Source organism: Bufo gargarizans, chromosome 2 (assembly GCF_014858855.1).
Source record: "Bufo gargarizans isolate SCDJY-AF-19 chromosome 2, ASM1485885v1, whole genome shotgun sequence".
Lineage (NCBI taxonomy): Eukaryota > Metazoa > Chordata > Amphibia > Anura > Bufonidae > Bufo > Bufo gargarizans.
In genome coordinates this window covers 599,470,451-599,493,989 of record NC_058081.1, presented here as the reverse complement: position 1 = coordinate 599,493,989, position 23,539 = coordinate 599,470,451, and the positions used below count along the sequence as shown (strand labels likewise).

The 23,539-nt window shown below is 46.8% G+C and overlaps 1 protein-coding gene across 3 annotated transcripts in view; it reads right to left on the bottom strand.

The window, feature by feature from the left end:
* MIB2 (MIB E3 ubiquitin protein ligase 2) overlaps positions 1–2,843 on the bottom strand; it is a 111,297-nt gene extending 108,454 nt beyond the window's left edge. Inside the window, exon 1 of one of the 3 annotated variants that reach the window (XM_044281916.1) lies at positions 2,693–2,843. The gene's annotated coding sequence lies outside the window, so the exon portion shown is untranslated. The remainder of the gene's footprint in view (positions 1–2,692) is intronic. The other 2 variants (XM_044281917.1, XM_044281918.1) reach the window with 2 other exon arrangements.
* Between the last annotated feature and the right edge of the window lie 20,696 nt (positions 2,844–23,539).

Here is a 23,539-nt window from a genome sequence, read left to right as displayed (position 1 = left end):
CACCAAGGGATGAGCTGTGAAGCAGATAACCACCTCCCAGAAGTCTGAGGATAGAAAGTTATGACAGCAGAAGCAGATTAATGTCTTCATCTGGCGGGAGGCAGCGATTACATTCGGGAGGCCACGACTACTGGTATCTGGGCAGTGTCATGAAGCGTGTGAAGACGCAACACTTCACAGTCAATCAGATCATGGAAACAGTCACAGCAGCAGCAGAGGAGTGTGCTGAACTTGTAGAGGAAAGTGACCTGTCTGATTGTGTTAGAGAAGAAAGCACTAACTATGTCTTAAAGATTACAGGCATACCGTGAAAAACTCCTGCCGTTCTGAAACTACAATTCCTTTCACTTCTATGAGAGTTACAAGGACAGCCGAGCAAGTGTGCATGCTGGGAGTTGTAGTTTTACAGCAGCTGGAGTGCCAGAGGTTGCATACCTCAAAAAAGTCCCGAGACATGAGGCCTAATTATCTTTTGGTCCCGGGAACAAATCAATGCCCAATTGCCGCTATGTAATAAAAACCCCTATAGTAACTCGTCACCAGAACTAAAAATCCACTGAATGATAAAATGTATCTTATTAATACATAACAAAGTCCAGTCCAGTTATTGGATAGGCCCACGTGCGACTCTGCCGTTAGCTCGCCTATCCGGCCTATGCTTATTTTCAATATGAGAAGTAGGGATGAGCGAATAGACGCCGGATAAAATATATCCGAAGTCGATTCTCATAAAACTTCGTTATAATACTGTACGGAGCGAGCGCTCCGTGCAATACTAGACTGTATTGGCTCCTATGAGCCAAAGTTATTACTTTGCGAACTTTCGCGGGACTTCGTGTAATAACTTCAGAAATGAATTTCTTCTGTTAAATCCCTTTTCCCGAACTCGGTTTCGGTTCCAAGTGGATGAAACATCGGAAGTCGATTCGCTCATCCCTGAGGAGCACCAATATCAGCGACCATGGGGCGTTACGTCTGCACAGTCTGAGCGTACATCTTATGTTAAAGGGGTGGTGCGCCACTTTACTAAAAAAAAAAAGAAAAAGCGTGCACCCACTGTGAATGTGACTGGTGAGGTTAACCGGTGTGACTCCATGATGTTTCTTGGGTGTGCGCCTGGGCTGGTCAGCCGTCACATAGTACACGACACACAAACTACTGGTCTTTTCAGGACTACACTGCACATGGCACGGGGATGATGCGCCAGCCTGTTCGCTTTCTACCCTCCAGCGCATACATTGCTCAGGCGATTTACTAAGGCTCTGAGAGACCCCAATGACGTTTGTGATGTCTGTCAGGGAGACCTTATGTGGCCCCCAGCTCACCAGACACACAAATGGCTGACACCGTCCATCCACAGCACCATGGGGATTAGGACAACACTGCCGCTGACAGAAATCAGAAGGGTCATCAGAATGCCTCGGTAGTGCAGCCTCAGGCGTTGTGCCTATAACTGTGATCCCATCTAAACACAGAGGAAGCAGATCTCCTCTCATGTCGGCAGCAGTGGCCATGACTGCACTGCCCCTACATCATACACAGCAAAGGGGTGCCTGGCGGCCGCTTGTCCCCGTACCCAGTAAACATACCTGCCGGGCCGATCCAAGGTTTGCAGATCACGGGGGGGTGACTGATGTCAGACAGGGGATGGACATAAGTGGTTTCACCCAGCTCTTCTCACTGTTATATCTTGTTTACATCACAACAGTATTAACCCTTTCACAGCCAACATGAGCCCCTCCCCAGTCATCCGCAGCACAGCCTCCTAATCGCATGCAGAACCTCTTATGCATATACCAACCTTGTTAACCCCTTCGTAACCAGGGCTGTCTTCTTTTAGACAATGCAACCTGTGAAGATGACCCCGAAAAATAATCCTCCGCTCCACCATGTATAATGCTGCCCTATACCTGCACTGGATCCGTTAGTTATACCGCCCCCCTTCCTGCTCCACACTGACTAGGATGCCGCATCTGCCACTACAGCTCCCCGGGGGTTGTCAGTCAGCTCTCTCAGGCTATACGTTTGCTTATGTAGCGATATACGGTCAGGAGACGCATGGCGGTTTAACAAGCTGGAAAGTTGGGTGAGAGCCGGTGGGAGCTGTTGCCTAGGTGTCACCCAGCTTTCCAAGGAACAGATATGACCCCAGGACTAGATTTGGGGGGGCGGTTGCACAAAGTAAAGGCCTGACCAAATGACCCAATCATTCACTGAGATGCGACGATATACGTGAAAACTGTAGAACCTCTTATGCCGCCATTTTTTTCTTGGGAACCCATTATGTATCCCCCCCTTTTTGGGTACAAAAACAACCATTTATCAGCATAATTGCTAATTACCGGTGATATTAACACTCACTGCCCCGGTAACCAGGTTAACCTCTTACTAGCCACAGAGCCATTGTAAGCAGGGCTTAATAATAAATGGTAGCACCACACACTCCGAGCAGCTGGTATTTTGGTGGTGCCAATACTTATCTTAAAGGGATAGTACATGCCAGGGTGATAATGGGCTCACTGCACCCCCCCTTGAAGGGCTGCTACCTGCAAGTGTGACGAAGGCAGCAATAGACCCCAATGAGAGTTGGAAGAAGACTGCAAAAAAAAAGTGCCACTGTCACCTGCCCGTGTCTCGCGCCACCGATGCCAGGGCGAAGTGCGGTAAAGCGGCAGGAGCACGGGTCACTTACCGGGTGTGGAGGAGGCAGACGCTGTGCCGCCGGTCTCCCCGTGCCGTCTCCGGTGCGCGTCTCCTCACAGCCGCATTTCCCTTTCCACTTGCATCGTTCTCCCTGACAGAAGAAACAGCGAAAGCCCGTGCGCGCAGGGGCTGATGGGAGCCGTAGTGCGGTCACCCGCTGACGCTAAGGACGCTGGGCGCGGAGAGACTACAGTTCCCGGCGTGCCGTGCGGCGGGCGGGCAGTAAACAGCAGTGAGGGTTTGGGGCTCCCCTAGTGCTCTGTGCAGTGCTGACATAGGAAAGCCGCGGGTGAATGGTGACTGGAGAGGACTGGGAGGACTGGCGTCCTGACAGGGCTACTGGCTGTATAATCTAGGATATCTGCCCCTCCTGCTCATGTACAGTGCCCAGGGGTCTGGTGCTATAGTACACAGCATTGCTGGGGGTCTGTACCAGTGCTTATCGATCTTTTGAAGCCAAATACCCCCTTAGGGCTCATGCACACAACCGTTGGATGTTTTGCGGTCCGCAAATCATGGATTCTCAAAACACGGATACCGGCCGTGTGCATTCCGTATTCAGCAGAACTGAACAGCCAAATCCTAATAGAACAGACCTGTTCTTGTTTTTAATGAGGACAATAATAGGACATGTTCTGTTTTTTTGCGGAACGGCCATATGGACATGGAAGGACACGGGGTCATTTCCGTTTTTTTGCGGCCCCATTGAAGTGAATGGTTCCGCATACGGGCCATGAAAAAAAAAAAGGACACCTAAAAATACATTCATGTGCATGAGCCCTTAGTAACAATAAGTTCCAAATGAGTATGACGGGTGACTGTTATTTTTTAAATTACCCCCTGCGCTATCAAACATACAGGAGAATACAGCACCACATACCTCCTCCATCCAGTGATGTCTCCTCTGATTTAGATGTTCTCTTTCCTCATCTTCTCCATTGGGACCAGACCGCCATGACAACTTCTTTCAGCCTTGTCTCGTCTCTGCAGAGTTTGTCACACAGACATCTTGGGGTACTTTTACACTAGCGTTTTCCTTTTCGGCACTGAGTTCCGTCCTAGGGGCTCTATACCGGAAAAGAACTGATCAGATTTACCCCCATGCATTCTGAATGGAGAGCAATCCGTTCAGGATGTCTTCAGTTCAGTCTTTTTGCCTTTTCAGGACGGAGCTAATACCGCAGCATGCTACGGTTTTATCTCCAGCCCCAAAAAACTGAACACTTGCCTGAATGTATTAGTGCCGGATTCGGCATTCAAAATACCGCAATGTCGGATCCGTCCTTCCAAAATTCTAGTACTGTATAAATAGTGCCCTAAAAATGATTGTGGCCAGCAAATAGTATCCCTGACACTAGTGGTGTCGTAAACATAGTGTCCTCCAAAATCATAATGCTTAGCTGATCCTGTGCCAAGGTGCCCTCTAGTGGTAACAGTGCCCGCATAATAAAGTTCCCCGTGGCCCCCCAGTAGTAATAATGCCCCCTTATAATATGTGCCAGTACAAAAAAATCCCCCTTATGATGTGTGCCAGTACAATAAAATGCCCCCTTATGTCCCAGTAGAACCATCTCGCCACCCTGAGAGCAGCAGTGCAGTTGAATATCGAGAGGCCCTAGCGACCAGCATTAAAACATTGCCAGCTGCTAGGGCAGTCCTGCTTACCCCCTCACCATGCAGCATGTACCCCTTGGGGTATGAGTCCTGCAGGTCTGGTCTATACAGTGAACGCTGGTCTATTACTGGAATAGCACTTTCTCAGGTGTCAGAATTATAGGAAGCCCTTCCTTGGAAGAATGATGGTGCTGAGCTGTCAGGCCGCTCCAATAATAACATGCAAGAAAACAGGAAAGAACAGCTATCTGCAGATTAATATTATTGCAAGGCAAAAGCTGAATATGTGTTATAAAAAAAAAATCTTTCCGAATCCAGGGTCTGGCGGCTTCAGAAAACATTGAACTATTACATGCCGGGTGGCCATCAGTATCAGATTACATCTCAGGAGCCTGCAGGAAACAGCACCTCGTCTGTCTATGGGCTGTGCCTGGTACTGCTGCTCCCAAGCAAATGAATGGAGCTCAACTGCAGTACCAGACACAGCCCATGGAAATGAGTGGCGCTGTTTCTAGTCCTGTCAAGTTTATCCAAAGGCTCTCAATGTCCTCTTTGCCTCCAACAGCCTTGTATATGTCGGCATAGCATTTTTATGTTGTTGTATGGAATAGCACAGTCTGTTGTGCTATTCCACACACACAGGGCCGTCTTCAACGTGGGGCAAATGGGGCAGCTGCCCCGGGCCCAGTTGCTCCTGGGGGGCCCAAGGCAGCTTCCTCTTGAGCCCCGCTAGCCACTGCCCCATAAGACGCACCCCCCCCCCCCCCCCCCAAAGCGGAAGCGCTCATTAGTACCGGAGGACCAGGAAGCGGTGGAAGCTACTCACAGCTTCTTGGTCCTCCGCTGTCGGCTGTGAAGGCTGCGCACAGCGTGAGGGCGCTCTGTGTCCTCACGCTGTGCGTGCCGGTTCACAAGGCACAGCCGACAGCAAGAGAAAGAAGATCGTGGGCGGTGAGAAGCGGCGGCCTCCAGGAGCAGGAGAGGTAAGTGCTTTATTTTATTTTTTGTGACCTGAGGCTGGGGGGTGCTGCATTATGGCTGGGGCTGATTATATATGGCTGGGGGCTGAATATATATGGCTGGGGGCTGATTACATATGGCTGGAAGCTGATCACATGTGGCTGGGGGTTGATATAAGGCATGGAGGACTGATATGAGGCATGGGGGTCTCATCTGAGGTCTGATCGGGGGTCTTTATATTGGCCTCTGATCTGAGGTCTTATTAACATTGGGGATCTGATTGGGGCTGTGAGCTGAAGTCTGATTAATATTTGTGGTCTGACCTGAGGTGTAATGGAAAATATTTTTTTCTTATTTTCCTCCTCTAAAACCTAGGTGCTTGCTTACTCCTCCTCCCGACCTCCCCTGCCCTTTACGTACGCCGCACGCCATGACATCACACGGAGGCACTGCAACGCTAGGGTGAGCCGAGCCCCGGTCCCCTTCCTGAACTGCAGAGCGGTGCCCACTTCCAGCCCAGAGCCCAGCTACCCAGAGCACTGATCCTGAGCCTGCTGGGGTCTTCAGAACTGTAAGTATTTACAGTAATTCACTGCAAGCTATAGTATATATATTTATATATAATATAGCTGATCTACACTCACCTAAAGAATTATTAGGAACACCTGTTCTATTTCTCATTAATGCGATTATCTAGTCAACCAATCACATGGCAGTTGCTCCAATGCATGTAGGGTTGTGGTCCTGGTCAAGACAATCTCCTGAACTCCAAACTGAATGTCAGAATGGGAAAGAAAGGTGATTTAAGCTATTTTGAGCGTGGCATAGTTGTTGGTGCCAGACGGGCCGGTCTGAGTATTTCACAATCTGCTCAGTTACTGGGATTTTCACGCACAACCATTTCTAGGGTTTACAAAGAATGGTGTGAAAAGGGAAAAACATCCAGTATGCGGCAGTCCTGTGGGCGAAAATGCCTTGTTGTCGCTAGAGGTCAGAGGAGAATGGGCCGACTGATTCAAGCTGAAAGAAGAGCAACGTTGACTGAAATAACCACTCGTTACAACCGAGGTATGCAGAAAAGCATTTGTGAAGCCACAACACGCACAACCTTGAGGCGGATGGGCTACAACAGCAGAAGACCCCACCGGGTACCACTCATCTCCACTACAAATAGGAAAAAGAGGCTACAATTTGCATGAGCTCACCAAAATTGGACTGTGAAGACTGGAAAAATGTTGCCTGGTCTGATGAGTCTCGATTTCTGTTGAGACATTCAAACGGTAGAGTCCGAATTTGGTGTAAACAGAATGAGAACATGTATCCATCATGCCTTGTTACCACTGTGCAGGCTGGTGGTGGTGGTGTAATGGTGTGCAGTGGCGGATTATAATAGGGACGTTCGGGTCGGCAGCCCCGGGCCCAGCGCCGCTGGGGGGCCCAGCGCTGACCCGAACGCCCACATACTGCGGCGGGGCACGGGAGCGCATAGCTCCCTGTCCCGTCGCCGGTCACCGCCATAGGCTTCAGGCCTTGTAGGCCTGAGGCCTATGCGGTAGTGAAATCCCGGGGCAGGCGTGCGTGATGACGTCATCGCGCGCCTGTGCCGGGACGCAGCACTGTGACGCGCCTGACTCATCCCGCCTTCCTCTGCGAGCAAGCGCCTGGCCCTGGACATAGGTGAGTATTTATCTTTTCATTTTTTGTTCATTTTTTATTTTTTTATTTCATGTGCCTACTCTGGGGGGGGGGGGGCAGTGGTGGGGGCAAATTATTATGAGAGGGACTACACTATGTGGGGGCAAATTGCTGTATGGGGCAAATTATTATGAGAGGGACTACACTATGTGGGGGCAAATTGCTGTATGGGGCAAATTATTATGAGAGGGACTACACTATGTGGGGGCAAATTGCTGTATGGGGGCAAATTATTATGAGAGGGACTACACTATGTGGGGGCAAATTGCTGTATGGGGCAAATTATTATGAGAGAGACTACACTATGTGGGGGCAAATTGCTGTATGGGGCAAATTATTATGAGAGGGACTACACTATGTGGGGGCAAATTATTATGAGAGGGACTACACTATTTGGGGGCAAATTACTAGATCGGGCAGTGTGGGGGCAAATTATTATGAGAGGGACTACACTATGTGGGGGCACATTGCTATGTGGGGGCAAATTATTATGTGAGGGACTACACTATGTGGGGGCAAATTGCTATGTGGGGGCAGTGTGGGGGCAAATTATTATGAGGGACTACACTATTTGGGGGCAAATTGCTATGTGGGGGCAAATTATTATGAGAGGGACTACTATGTGGGGGCAAATTACTAGATGGGGCAGTGTGGGGGCAAATTGCTATGTGGGGGCAAATTATTATGAGAGGGACTACTATGTGGGGGCAAATTGCTATGTGGGGGCAGTGTGGGGGCAAATTATTATGGGAGGGACTACTATGTGGGGGCAAATTTCTATATGGGGCAGTGTGGGGGAAACTATTGTGTGGGGGTAATTTCTATGTGAGGACAGTGGGGAAATTGCTATGCGGAGGCAAACTACTATGTGGGGGCAGTGTGGGAGAAACTATTGTGTGTGGGAAATTGCCATGTGGGGACAGTGTGGGGTAATTTCTGTGTGGGGAAATTACTATGTGGGGGCAGTGTGGGGAAATTACTATGTGGGGGCAGTGTGGGGAAAACTATTGTATGGGGGAACAGTGTGGGGAAATTACTATGTGGGGGGAAATTACTATGTGGGGGCAGTGTGGTGGAAATTACTATGTGGGGGCAGTGTGGTGGAAATTACTATGTGGGGGCAGTGTGGGGCAAATTACTATATGGGGGCAGTGTGGGGGAAATTACTATATGGGGGCAGTGTGGGGGAAATTACTATATGGGGCAGTGTGGTGGAAATTACTATGTGGGGGCAGTGTGGGGCAAATTACTATATGGGGGCAGTGTGGGGCAAATTACTATATGGGGGCAGTGTGGGGGAAATTACTATATGGGGCAGTGTGGGGCAAATTACTGTGTGGGGGCAAACTACTATATGGGTGCAGTTTGTGTGAAATTACTGTGTGGGGGCAAATTACTATGGGGGGGGCAGTGTGGGGAAAACTATTGTGTGTGGGAACAGTGTGGGGAAATTGGGGCATTCCTAAATTACTATATGGGGGCAGTGTGGGGCAAATTACTGTGTGGGGGCAAACTACTATATGGGTGCAGTTTGTGTGAAATTACTGTGTGGGGGCAAATTACTATGGGGGGGCAGTGTGGGGAAAACTATTGTGTGTGGGAACAGTGTGGGGAAATTGCTATGTGGGGGCAGTGTGGGGCAAATTACTGTGTGGGGGCAAGCTACTATATGGGGGCAGTTTGGGGGAAATTACTGTGTGGGGGCAAATTACTATGGGGGGATTACTATGTGGGGGCAGTGTGGTGGAAATTACCATATGGGGTGTTGCTATTGGGGAGGCACTGTAGGGGCAATTCTATTATTTCTGGGGATACTATACAGGCATTATTGCCTGGAGCACAATAGAGGGTGGTATTATTACTGGGGGTCTCTAGGGGACATTATAACTGCTGTGGACACTATAGGAACATTTGGGGTAATTTATCAAACTGGTGTAAAGTAGAACTGGCTTAGTTGCCCATAGCAGCCAATCAGGTTCCACCTTTCATATTTCACAGCTCTTTTGGAAATCCAGTTCTACTTTACACCAGTTTGATAAATTACCCCAATTATATCTATCAGGGTCACTATTTTTTTAGCAGTATAGTTCCTGGGGCATTGGGGGGCACAACGGGCACAGTATTGGGGGTGGCAGCAGGATGACATTGTGGGGACACCAGGATGAGGAAGTTGATGGAAAAATTTAGAAATCTAACGTGTCTGTGTTACAAACTGTAGAGATGAGATGTGGCTGAAAGAATTTGCCATAGTGGTCTGGGTCAAATGGAGGAGAAGAGGAAAGAGAAGGTCTACATGACAGGAGATGTCACTGGATGTAACAGGTATGTGGTGCTGTATTCTCCTCTATGTCTTTTTTATTACAATTATATGTATTTTAAATGTGGCGACCAAATTTTTCAGTTTAGGACCCAATTTGGGGTATTCTTTTTTAGTCTGAAGATGTCATATGGCCTAAGAAGAGACTGTGGCGCCCATGAAGCACCGCAGCCTCTTCATACAAAAAAAAAAACTAAACTAAAATGGAGGGGGGGGGCCCTAAGTTGGGTAGACAGCCCCGGGCCTATCATGCACTTAATCCGCCCCTGATGGTGTGGGGGATGTTTTCTGGGCACACTTTAGGCCCCTTAGTGCCAATTGGCCATTGTTTAAATGCCTCGGGCTACCTGAGCATTGTTTCTGACCATGTCCATCCCTTCATGACCACCATGTACCCATTCTCTGATGGCTACTTCCAGCAGGATAATGCACCATGTCACAAAGCTTGAATCATTTCAAATTGGTTTCTTGAACATGACAATGAGTTCACTGTACTAAAATGGCCCCCACAGTCACCAGATCTCAACCCAATAGAGCATCTTTGGGATGTGGTGGAACGGGAGCTTCGTGCCCTGGATGTGCATCCCTTAAATCTCCATCAACTGCAAGATGCTATCCTATCAATATGGGCCAACATTTCTAAAGAATGCTATCAGCACCTTGTTGAATCAATGCCACGTAGAATTAAGGCATTTCTGAAGGCAAAAGGGGGTCCAACACCGTATTAGTATGGTGTTCCTAATAATTCTTTAGGTGAGTGTATATCTATGATATATTACTTGTTTTATGTGAGTAAGGGTGCTGGGTGTTCGGAGAAGGGGCGGTGGAGAAGCGGGAGGGAGCTACAGGTGGTAAATAGGTCAAGCTAAGGACTTATTTGTGAACCAGTTCTTTATGTTTACATTATTAAAGTTTACTACTCTACGAGGTGTGTGGGTTTTATTTTTTTGTGTGTGTGTTGTGGTGGAGGACGTGATTGCATGCTAGGGTGTGAGAAGGTGGGATCCAGGGGGCCCAAGTAAATTCTTGCCCAGGGTCCAATTAATATTAAAGACGGCCCTGAACTTACATATATTAAAACAGTATACATTTTTTACAATGGGCGCCTAAGGGTGAAGGATGGCACTGGATACCTACATAGTAGGCGCCGTTGAACTGGAGACATCCTAAACGGATTACTCTCCATTCAGAATGCATGGGGATAAAACTGATCAGTTCTTATCCGATATAGAGCCCCTAGGACGGATCAGGATCCTGATCAGTCTTACAAATGCCATCAGTTGGCATACGTTTTGACGGATCTGCCTGCTGGATTCCTCTGCCACAAGTGTGAAAGTACTCTTAACAAGTCAGCACCTGAAACTTCTTTCCTCCTAGATATTGCATTAAGGGCTCATGCACACAAACGTATTTTCTTTCCGTGTCCATTTTTTTCGCTGACTGCATGCGGAACCATTCATTTCAATGGGTCCACAAAAAAACTGAAGTTATTCCGTGTGCATTCAGTTTCTGTATATCCGTTCCGCAAAAAAATAGAACATGTCCTATTATTGTCTGCATTACGGACAAGGATAGGACTGTTATATTAGGGGCCAGCTGTTCTGTTCCGCAAAATATGGAATGCACACAGATGTCATCCTTATTTTTTGCGGACCGCAAAATACATGCGGCCGTGTGCATGAGCCCTAACTGTGAGTTGTATTATTACAAAGTGGAAGTGTTTAGGAACAACAGCAATTCAGCCACAAAGTGGAGGCCACATAAAGTTACAGAGCGGGTTCACCGAGTGCTGGGGAGCATAGTGCATAAAAGTCACCAACGCTCTGCTGACCCAATACCTATAGAATCCAAACCTCCTCTGACATTAACATCAGTGCAAAAACTGGGTGCTGGGAGTTTCATGGCATGGGGTTCCATGGTTGAGCAGCTGCATGCAAACCTTACATTACCAAGCAGAATGCCAGGCATCGGCTGGGGTGGTGTAAAGCACAAGACCACTGGACTCTGGAGCAGAGGAAACGTGTTCTGTGACGTGGTGAATCACACTTCTCTATCTGACAGTAAGTCTGAGTTTGGTGACTGTTGAGGGAAGTGTCAAGTATATATGCCCGGACATATATGTATATATATAGGCCCTTTCTCTCGGCCCGTCCAGGTGGGTTGTGTATTCATACATGGAGATGTATGTATGCCCCCTTTTTGGCAGCATACATCTCTATGTATATAGAATATGCATCCTGGGGGGGGGGGGGGGGGGGGGGGTTCATGAGTATGGGCACATATGTCTATGGATGTGTCCCAAACATCTATAGATATATGTATACCCCGATGTATAAAATATATATATTGTAATATCGGTGGGCTTACCTGCCCCCTATATGTATATGTGTCCATTCATATACAGATCCTTCTAAAAAAAATTGCATATTGTGATAAAGTTCATTATTTTCTGTAATGTACTGATAAACATTAGACTTTCATATATTTTAGATTCATTACACACAACTGAAGTAGTTCAAGCCTTTTATTGTTTTAATATTGATGATTTTGGCATACAGCTCATGAAAACCCAAAATTCCTATCTAAAAAAATCAGCATATCATGAAAAGGTTCTCTAAACGAGCTATTAACCTAATTTTCTGAATCAACTAATTAACTCTAAACACCTGCAAAAGATTCCTGAGGCTTTTAAAAACTCCCAACCTGGTTCATTACTCAAAACCGCAATCATGGGTAAGACTGCCGACCTGACTGCTGTCCAGAAGGCCATCATTGACACCCTCAAGCAAGAGGGTAAGACACAGAAAGAAATTTCTGAACGAATAGGCTGTTCCCAGAGTGCTGTATCAAGGCACCTCAGTGGGAAGTCTGTGGGAAGGAAAAAGTGTGGCAGAAAACGCTGCACAACGAGAAGAGGTGACCGGACCCTGAGGAAGATTGTGGAGAAGGACCGATTCCAGACCTTGGGGGACCTGCGGAAGCAGTGGACTGAGTCTGGAGTAGAAACATCCAGAGCCACCGTGTACAGGCGTGTGCAGGAAATGGGCTACAGGTGCTGCATTCCCCAGGTCAAGCCACTTTTGAACCAGAAACAGCGGCAGAAGCGCCTGACCTGGGCTACAGAGAAGCAGCACTGGACTGTTGCTCAGTGGTCCAAAGTACTTTTTTTGGATGAAAGCAAATTTTGCATGTCATTCGGAAATCAAGGTGCCAGAGTCTGGAGGAAGACTGGGAAGAGGGAAATGCCAAAATGCCTGAAGTCCAGTGTCAAGTACCCACAGTCAGTGATGGTCTGGGGTGCCATGTCAGCTGCTGGTGTTGGTCCACTGTGTTTTATCAAGGGCAGGGTCAATGCAGCTAGCTATCAGGAGATTTTGGAGCACTTCATGCTTCCATCTGCTGAAAAGCTTTATGGAGATGAAGATTTCATTTTTCAGCACGACCTGGCACCTGCTCACAGTGCCAAAACCACTGGTAAATGGTTTACTGACCATGGTATTACTGTGCTCAATTGGCCTGCCAACTCTCCTGACCTGAACCCCATAGAGAATCTGTGGGATATTGGGAATAGAAAGTTGAGAGACGCAAGACCCAACACTCTGGATGAGCTTAAGGCCGCTATCGAAGCATCCTAGGCCTCCATAACACCTCAGCAGTGCCACAGGCTGATTGCCTCCATGCCACGCCGCATTGAAGCAGTCATTTCTGCAAAAGGATTCCCGACCAAGTATTGAGTGCATAACTGAACATAATTATTTGAAGGTTGACTTTTTTTGTATTAAAAACACTTTTCTTTTATTGGTCGGATGACATATGCTAATTTTTTTAGATAGGAAATTTGGGTTTTCATGAGCTGTATGCCAAAATCATCAATATTAAAACAAGAAAAGGCTTGAACTACTTCAGTTGGTGTGTAATGAATCTAAAATATATGAAAGGCTAATGTTTATCAGTACATTACAGAAAATAATGAACTTTATCACAATATGCTATTTTTTTTAGAAGGACCTGTATGTTTATGGATGTGCCTCAAGCATCCATAAACATATATGGCCGTTATTCTGGTGCCCCATATCCCCACTCAGATGTGCCTGCTGGGGGTGGTGGAGGAGACCGACAGTTGGACAATTACGTCCAGCGTTGGCCTCTACAAAGGACAGAGGATCAATAAGAGCCTCTGCCCTTTGTCACCATGCTGATGATATGTTGTTATATGTAGGAAACCTGTAATGGTCATGTACACACACACACACAGGGGGGAGGATAGTGACCACTGCGCTCCACCCTCACCCCTGGCTCTGCCTACTTGCCTCACGAGTCCTGATGACAGGGGACAACTGGACGGCAGTCCCTAACTTAGGATACGTGCGGGAAGGACAGACAGGACAAATAACGGATAGTGAACGGACCGGGTCAAAACCAAAAGGACAACGCAGTACAGAGGGATAAGCAAAGAATGGTCAGGAGAAGCCGGGGTCATAAATACCAGGAGAGTCGAGAAGTACCAAAGGAGTCCGCAAAGAATAGTCAGGTGGAAGCCAAGGTCAAAATACCAGGAGGGATGCGCAGTACAGGAGGAGCAGGCAAAGGATCGTCAGGGAACAGGATCAGGTAAGTATACATGTATCCAACAAACGCCAGGAACCTAAATTAACAGGCAACATGTGGCCAGCAGGCTGCCTGTATTTATAGTGGGGAGTGAGGGTCATGTGACGTGGCCAGCGTCACATGACCGACAAGTCGAGCACCGAGTGATCAGCTCGGCGCTCAAGGCAGACCTAGGAGCAGGGAGCCTCCCAGCTAGCAAAGCCGCCCTGGGAACGAGGTCAAACACAGATCCTCGCTCCCGAAGCTAAGCAGCAGGTCTGCGGCTGATGGGAGACCAAGTGCGCTATCGACACGCCGTTACAGTACCCCCCCTTTTATGAGGGGCTACCGGACCCAAGAGTTCAGGCGATGGCCTTTCAGGGTGTTCTAAATGAAATTTTCAAACGAGTCTAGGAGCATGAACCTCCCCGGAAGGTACCCAAGATCTCTCTTCAGGTCCATACCCCTTCCAGTAAATCAGGTACTGCAAGGAATTACGCACCTTCCTGACATCCACTATTTTAGACACCACATACTCGACAGCATCATTAACAAGAACCAGCAGAGACGAGGCTTTCGATGATACTACCGGTTCAAAATATTTTTTAAGTTGAGATTTATGGAACACATTATGAATGTGGAATGACTTGGGCAGCTCCAACCTAAATGATACTGGGTTAATCACCTCCGTGATCTTATATGGTCCAATAAAACGAGGAGCAAACTTTTTAGAATCTACCTTAAGAGAGAGATTCTTGGAGGACAACCATACCTTATCCCCAACCCGAAAATTCACCCCCCCTTGAACGTCTCCTATCGGCCTTGAGTTTCTGAGAACTTTGAGCCTTTTCTAAGTTCGATTGAACCCGGGCCCAAACTGTGCACAGTTCAGAGGAGAGCCTATCCGCCTCAGGGTTAGAGGAGGAGACGGATGACTCAGAATGAAAACGGGGATGGAAACCGTGGTTACAAAAGAAAGGTGAAACCCCAGCAGAAGAATTGACACGGTTATTCAAAGCAAATTCAGCCAATGGAAGAAATTTAACCCAAAATTGCTGGTCATCAGCAACATACAACCTCAAGAACTGTTCCACAGACTGATTAAGTCGTTCAGTCTGCCCATTACAGGGTGGTAGGCAGAGGAAAAAGACAATGAAATTTGACATTTTTGACAGAAGGCCCTCCAGAATTTGGACACAAACTGCACACCCCTGTCAGAAACAATGTTTTCCGGGATACCATGCAATCGAACAATTTCTTTCACAAAAACAGACGCCAGGGTTTTGGCATTCGGGAGTTTAGACAGGTGATGAAATGGACCATCTTGCTAAACCTATCGACCACTACCCAAACCACAGTCTTACCCTCCGCCGGCGGTAGGTCAGTTATAAAGTCCATCGAGATATGCTACCAGGGTCTACTGGGAATGGGTAGGGGTCGTAGGTTACCAGCAGGGCGAGTCCTAGGTGTCTTGGACCTGGCACAAACCTCACAGGCTGACACGTAGGACTTGACATCTCTAGTTAGAGTGGGCCACCAATAAGATCTAGAAACCAGATCCTTAGTGCCCTCAACACCCGGATGTCCACAAAATGCAGAATCGTGACACTCACCCAACAGCTTGAGACGAAATTGTATGGGAACAAACAACTTATCTGTTGGGGTGGATACCGGTGCCAGATGTTTTTCAGACCTAATGCGAGCCGAGATATCCTGGGTTAGAGCTGCTATGAAGATTTTTGCTGGTAGGATGGTTTCATGTGGTACCTCAGTAGGTTGAAAAGCATGGAAGCTCTGAGAAAATGCGTCCGCCTTCACATTTTTACTTCCCGGCCTGAACGTAATTGAAAAATCAAAACAAGTAAAAAACAGAGCCCATCTGGCTTGACGGGGATTCAACCTCTTAGCAGACTCGAGAAACATAAGGTTTTTATGGTCAGTGACAACAGTTACACAATGCCTTGCCCCCTCCAGAAAATGCCTCCACTCCTCAAATGCCCATTTAATGGCCAGCAGCTCCCTATTCCCTATGTCGTAGTTTCTCTCCGTGGGAGAGAATTTCCTGGAGAAGAAGGCACACGGTCTCAGATTAGTGAGGCTAGCAGGACCTTGTGAAAGGACTGCTCCTGCGCCGTCCTCAGACGCATCCACAATAAAAGGTCTCTCCTGATCAGGCTGGATCAGAATGGGAGCGCTACTGAATGCCTTTTTAAATTTTTCAAATGAAGAAATTGCCTCAGTAGACCAATTCTCCAAATCCGCCTCTTTCTTAGTAAGGTCGGTCAACGGTTTAGCAATTACAGAAAAATTCATAATAAATTTACGATAGTAATTGGTGAAACCTAAGAACCGTTGTAAGGCCTTTAAGGATGAAGGTCTTACCCATTCCTTAATTGCTAGTACCTTACCAGGATCCATCTTGAAGGCGTGAGGAGTCAGAACATGCCCTAGAAACAGAATCTCCTGTACACCAAAGACACATTTCTCTTGCTTAGTGGATAGATGATTCACCCACAACACCTCTAATACTTGTTTAACATGAGACACATGGGATTCGAAGTCAGGAGAGAATATCAAAATGTCGTCAATATAGACAATATAGACAATAACAAATTTACCTAAGAACTCCCTAAGAATGTCATTCATAAAGTTTTGGAACACAGCTGGGGCATTGCTGAGTCCAAAAGGCATCACCTGATATTCAAAGTGTCCTGCCGGAGTATTGAACGCCGTCTTCCATTCGGATTACATTGTATGCCCCTATCAGGTCAATCTTGGAAGACCAGGTTGCCCCCAGAACCTGGTTAAATAAATCCAGAATCAATGGGAGGGAGTATCTATTCTGGACAGTGATTTTATTTAATCTCCGGTAATCGAAACATGGCCTAAGACCAACATCTTTTTTCTTAACGAAGAAAAACCCCGCCCCCATAGGAGAGACAGAAGGTCTAATATGCCCTTTACCAAGGCTTTCCTTAATATAATCCTCCATGGCCTTGCGTTCGGGCTTAGAGAGATTATAAATACGCCCCTTAGGAAACCTGGCACCTTCTACTAACTCTATGGCACAATCATAAGGTCTATGGGGTGGTAGAACCTCCGGTTATTGGGCCTGTTAATCTGAAATGGTCACGTACACACACACACACACACACACAGGGGGGAGGATAGTGACCACTGCGCTCCACCCTCACCCCTGGCTCTGCCTACTTGCCTCACGAGTCCTGATGACAGGGGACAACTGGACGGCAGTCCCTAACTTAGGATACGTGCGGGAAGGACAGACAAGACAAATAACGGATAGTGAACGGACCGGGTCAAAACCAAGAGGACAACGCAGTACAGAGGGATAAGCAAAGAATGGTCAGGAGAAGCCGGGGTCATAAATACCAGGAGAGTCGAGAAGTACCAAAGGAGTCCGCAAAGAATAGTCAGGTGGAAGCCAAGGTCAAAATACCAGGAGGGATGCGCAGTACAGGAGGAGCAGGCAAAGGATCGTCAGGGAACAGGATCAGGTAAGTATACATGTATCCAACAAACGCCAGGAACCTAAATTAACAGGCAACATGTGGCCAGCAGGCTGCCTGTATTTATAGTGGGGAGTGAGGGTCATGTGACGTGGCCAGCGTCACATGACCGACAAGTCGAGCACCGAGTGATCAGCTCGGCGCTCAAGGCAGACCTAGGAGCAGGGAGCCTCCCAGCTAGCAAAGCCGCCCTGGGAACAAGGTGAAACACAGATCCTCGCTCCCGAATCTAAGCAGCAGGTCTGCGGCTGATGGGAGACCGAGTGGGCCTTCGGCACCCCGTTACAAAACCTGACCTCCTGCATTGAGCCCCATAATATCGCTTATTTCAGATTTTGGTAATCAATCTGGTCTACTTATCATCTGGGATAAATCTGTGATTCTCCCATTATCCCTTCTTCCACAATCTCTTTCTTTTGCACATACTAACCTTAAAGTAGTGTCATCTTTTAGATATTTAGGAGTTGAAGTTTCAACCAACCCCCATAGATATATTTCTGACAATATAGTACCAACACTTGCCAAATTTAAACTTAAAGCGACATCATGGCATAAACTTCCCTTATCTTTAATTGGTAGGGGTAATCTGCTGAAAATGGTTTTGATGCCACAACTTTTGTATTTACTCCATAATGCACCTGTTTGGATTCCCATGCACTACTTTTACAAGATTCAAAAAATATTCTGGTTTGTGTTATGGAAAAAAGATAGAAGTAGGATCAAATATGAAACTCTGCAGAGAGGTAAGGAAATGGGTGGCTTAGCTTTACTTAATCATTTTCTGTACTTTCTAGCCGCCCAAGCGCAACAATTTAAGAGCTGGAGGGTAGTGGGAGGAGGTGGAAGGAGTGGTAAACTTGTAGAGTCGGCATCTAGGTGTTCTCCTCCTGTTACGTTCTTGGAGAGAGAGGTAACTGTAAAATTTTAAATGGTCCCGATTATTGGACTTATGAGGAAAATATGGGATAAGATTAAACAAGTGTTGAAAATTACAGGAATAATGGACATTTCACCTATATGGCATAATAAGGCCCTGTCAGAAATATCTTGTTTAGAAGGGTTCCCCCAATGGGAGAGAAATGGCATATGGAATATTAGCCAGTTATACACTCAGGGTACTTTAAAACTGTTCCAACAGTTATGCTCAGAATTTAATCTACCTACCGCGCATTTCTACAAATATTTGCAATTAAGACATGCCCTGGATGCACAGGCCAAGAAAATGTCACTGCAGTTTACCTCTAATCGAACACTTGGTAAGATAATTGAAGTGGGCTCGGTGAAAGGAGCTATTTCAACTATATACCTTAAGCTCCTAGAAGAGTATCTGAAAAAGTTTCCCATGAAGGTAAAAAGGCAATGGGAAAAAACTCACTCATATTTATCTTAACAGACACCCAGTGGGAGGAAATACTGGCCTTGACCCCAAAGTTGTCCCTCAGTGAACAGGCTAGGTTATCACAACTGTATGTGGTTATAGAGGAGATTCTACATGTCCGAAATGTCAGGAGGAGGAGGCTGGGTTATTCCATATGTTATGGAGCTGCAGTGCCCTGAAATGGTACTGGAGTGATGTAATAAATCTAGTTAACAAAATTTATAGTGCAAAATATAAACCAAACCCTAGAATGTGTCTACTTGGCATCTTTGAAACTGACAACTTACATAAATATATTGTCACTGGAATTGATAGAATATTATATCAAGCACGCAAAACACTGGCGGCCAGATGGACACAGCCTTCTCCTCCTACTATCGTTGAATTTATTGCAAGAGTGAACATTGTAATAAGAATGGGGAGAGGAGTATACATTAAACGTAATTGTCTCTCCAAATTTTAAAATACCTGGGGCCTATGGATAGATAGATCAGGGGTGTGTAGTCCTTGGCTAGCTCTCTCTACAGGAATAGGAGTCACATAAGGTGATGTGTAATGTCTGTATCATTAAATATGAGTGAGTTTTTATAATCGTCATAGATAGAATTTGCTTTAGATATTTGGACATGTATGATATTTCTCCGCCTTTGATGCCTTAAAGGGGTTCTGCACGTTCATTTAACTGATGATCTATCCTCTGGTTAAATCATCAGCTTCTGATCGGCGGGGGTCCGACACCCGGGACCCCTGCCGATCAGCTGTTTGAGAAGGCAGCGGCGCTCCAGCAGCGCCGCAGCCTTCTCACTGTTTACCGCCGGCCCACTGACGTCACGACTAGTATCAACTAGCGTGGGCGGGGCTAAGCTCTGTTCAATTGAATGGAGCTTAGCCCCGCCCAGGCCAGTTCATACTAGTCGTGACGTCACTGGGCCGGCGGTAAACAGTGAGAAGGCTGCGGTGCTGCTGGAGAGCCGCTGCCTTCTCAAACCGCTGAACGGCGGGGGTCCCGGGTGTCGGACCCCCGCCGATCAGAAGCTGATGATCTATCCAGAGGATAGATCATCAGTTAAATGAAAGTGCAGAACCCCTTTAATACGATTTACAATCCTTTGTAATACTATAAATCTGTCTCAAGGGGGGGCGTTTTTTTTTACGTGTTTGTTTATGTGTATTTAACTATTATACTATTGTAACTATGTTATGTCATGACTTTGTACTATGACCTCTGACCCTGCTTGATTGTAGAATTCTGATTTGTACTTGGTAAGGTCAATTTATTGGAATGAAAATAAAAAATTATCTGATTCAAAAAAAGAATCTGACTGACTAACCCCATCAAACACCTTTGGGATGAGCTACAACGGATATTGTGAGCCAGACCCTCTCATCCAACATCAGTGTCTGACCTCTCAAATGCTCTTCTAGAGGAATGGGCAACAATCCCCACAGACACCATCCAAAATGTTGAAGAAAGTTTTCTCAGAAGAGTGGAAGCTGTTTTATCTGCAAAGGTGGGGGTGCCCAGTTTGGGACTGGGGTGCCTAGGGCCCACCAGTAAAATTTATTTTGGGGGGGCCCACCGTACGGATACATTCAAATATTACCAGCAGCAAGATGCTACCAGATGATTGAATATGGGGGTCCCTGCAGCACCTCTGAGAAGGTAGGTCCTGGGGAGAAGAGGACACTGGTAGCTTTCCTCTACACCTAGAAGTTCTCAGCTCTGATCGTGTCTATAATAATAAACTGGGGTGTTTCTATCAGTTTCTTTTGTATAAGAACATAGGCTGGTTGAGGTGCTGTACATTGAATATATGTTTGTAGTGCAGTAAGTCTACTGGGTTATGTGCCACTTGTGCTGGGGCTGGGAGACTAGGGGCCCACCTTGCCCAGGGGCCCACCAGGGGACTTACCTGTACCACTGTGGGCCCATCTGAGCCTGGGGGCACCTCCATATTACTGCCTATGGATTTAGAATGGAATGTTTTAATTTATAATATGTAGGTGTCACGGTCATATGGGTGTTTGACTGTGACGCAGTTGCATTGCAGATTGGTTGCCAGGGGCAATGTGTAGTTTGCCATTTGCACGTGCACTTCCCCTTTAAGGGGTGCCTCCCTGCTGTTTGGTGAGCAAGGGGTTAATCTTCTGGCTAGTGGGGATTAAGGCATTTCCTGGGTGTGGCCGCAAGCTTGATATAAACCTGTGGCTTGCAGGCTGCGTGCAGTTGTGCTCTAGCCTTGCTTTCGGCTGGAAGCTATGCGCCATTATGTGGCTATTCCATCTGCCCAGTCTTTGAGGGCCACCTTGTTGGACATACTGTCACAGTGGGGAGTGGGGGAAACTCCCCAGCATCCAAAGTCTGAATTTAAGGAAAGCCACTAGGCCTGGAAGCCAGGATAAGGGAGAAGAACACCTCCTATCGCCATCCTCATCCTATCCCTGACTGTATGAGCCACAGAATGGAGCATAGCTTCCAGCCCACAGCAAGGCTAGAGCACAACTGCACCCACTGTAATAGCAGCCGTTGTGGCAACGCCTTGGGGTGCACATAGCTTTGTCCCTTATATCTGCCTTCAACATTTGGAAACATGTACACTCACCTCCTATCTTTTTGATGTGGTAAGCCATGTGAAGGACATTCCCCATCTCAGCATCCACTATATATCCCCATTAGTTATTAACAGAAGCAGCACTGAAAATTGAGGGTCTCTATTCTAAAAGATGCTGGAGTGGTTTCCCATCTCTGTGTGACTCTCCAGATGTTAAGAAACTACAACTCCCAGCATTGGTTTGCTGGGAGTTGTAGGCTCTTAACAGCTGGAGAGTCACAGTTTGGATGCCACTGTGTTACAATAGGAAATGTTTTTATTTATTACTGGAGTTTCCCTTTAATGTTTCTGCGTTCCCCATGTAATAATACTTCCGAAGCATCTTTTCATATAACTCTGTGTTGTGCCATTCCTCCTAGAAGCTGGTTAATAACTTACCAGCATTCTGCAATAATGGTCCATCTGGGTGTTACCAGTTGAGGAGTGTGTCCTCGCACAGTGTGACATCATCCAATCAGTGCTGCCCGTGGCTGACCGTGCAGGGGCACACCCTCAAATGGTAAAACCTATCTGGACCTTTATTGCAAACTGCTGGCACTTCATTCATAATCTCCTGGTGGGAATAATAGAGTAATAGCACAACATAGAGTTATATGAAAAGATTCTCCAGAATTGTTATTACATGGGGAACGCAAGTAGTCACTAAATGAGACATGTCAGGAGAGGCGACAGGTCCTGTTATATAACAATTACCGGTACATTCTTAAACAAGTTTTACATTGTAATAGACACGCTTCATTTAATGGAGATATGCAATTTTATTTCAATTTAATATTCACAGACATTATGCCGTATTTCTCTCTGACAGTATTACAAACACAGCAAAATATTTTTTTGCTTGCAGTCTGATTATTTAGTTTTTCAACTACAATCTTATTTTATGATTTCCTGACAAATTGTTTTTACTGCCTGCAATAAATGTACAAGAACTGGAAAGTGATATGAATTGTTAGTCATTCTCATAGTATTGAAATCCTGTGGAAATGTTCAATACTTCTCCACTAGAGGGCGCTATCTCTATTGAATTCATCTAATGCTAATTGAAGTAAACCCCCAATTATCTTACTTAGGCCTCATGCACACGACAGTATTTATTCACGGTCCGCAAAAACGGGGTCCGTAGGTCCGTGATCGTTTTTTCGTCCGTGGGTCTTCCTTGATTTTTGGAGGATCCACGGACATGAAAAAAAAGTCGTTTTGGTGTCTGCCTGGCCGTGCGGAGCCAAACGGATCCGTCCTGAATTACAATGCAAGTCAATGGGGACGGATCCGTTTGACGTTGACACAATATGGTGCAATTTCAAACGGATCCGTCCCCATTGACTTTCAATGTAAAGTCTGGAGTTCTTTTATACCATCGGATTGGAGTTTTCTCCAATCCGATGGTATATTTTAACTTGAAGCGTCCCCATCACCATGGGAACGCCTCTATGTTAGAATATACTGCAGTAGCGTCCCTGTTGCCATGGTTACCGATCGGAGCCCCAGCGATTACACTGGGACTCCGATCGGTACTCTCCACTGCCACCAATGATAGGGGGGGCGATTTTAATTTGGAGGGGGAGGAAGGGGAGAGGGCCCACTGGCCACCAACGAGTTAACTACAGGGGAGGGAGGGGGGAGGGTCCACTGGACACCAATGAGTTAACTACAGGGGACGGAGGGGGGGGGCCCATTGGACACCAATGAGTTAACTACAGGGGAGGGAGGGGGGGGGGCGGCCGCACTGGCCACCAATGAGTTAAAAACGGGGGGGGGGGGGGGGTCTGCAGGGGGCAGTCATGTACACAGTTTTTCAGTATATTCTAACCTGAAGCGTCCCCATCACCATGGGAACGCCTCTGTGTTAGAATATACTGTCGGATCTGAGTTTTCACAAAGTGAAAACTCACTTCTGAAAAAGCTTTTATGCAGACGGATCTTCGGATCCGTCTGTATGAAAGTAACCTACGGCCACGGATCACGGACACGGATGCCAATCTTGTGTTCATCCGTGTTCTTTCACGGACCCATTGACTTGAATGGGTCCGTGAACCGTTGTCCGTCAAAAACAGGTCATATTTTTTTGACGGACAGGAAACGCGGATCACGGTCTCGGCTGCAAAACGGTGCATTTTCCTATTTTTCCACGGACCCATTGAAAGTC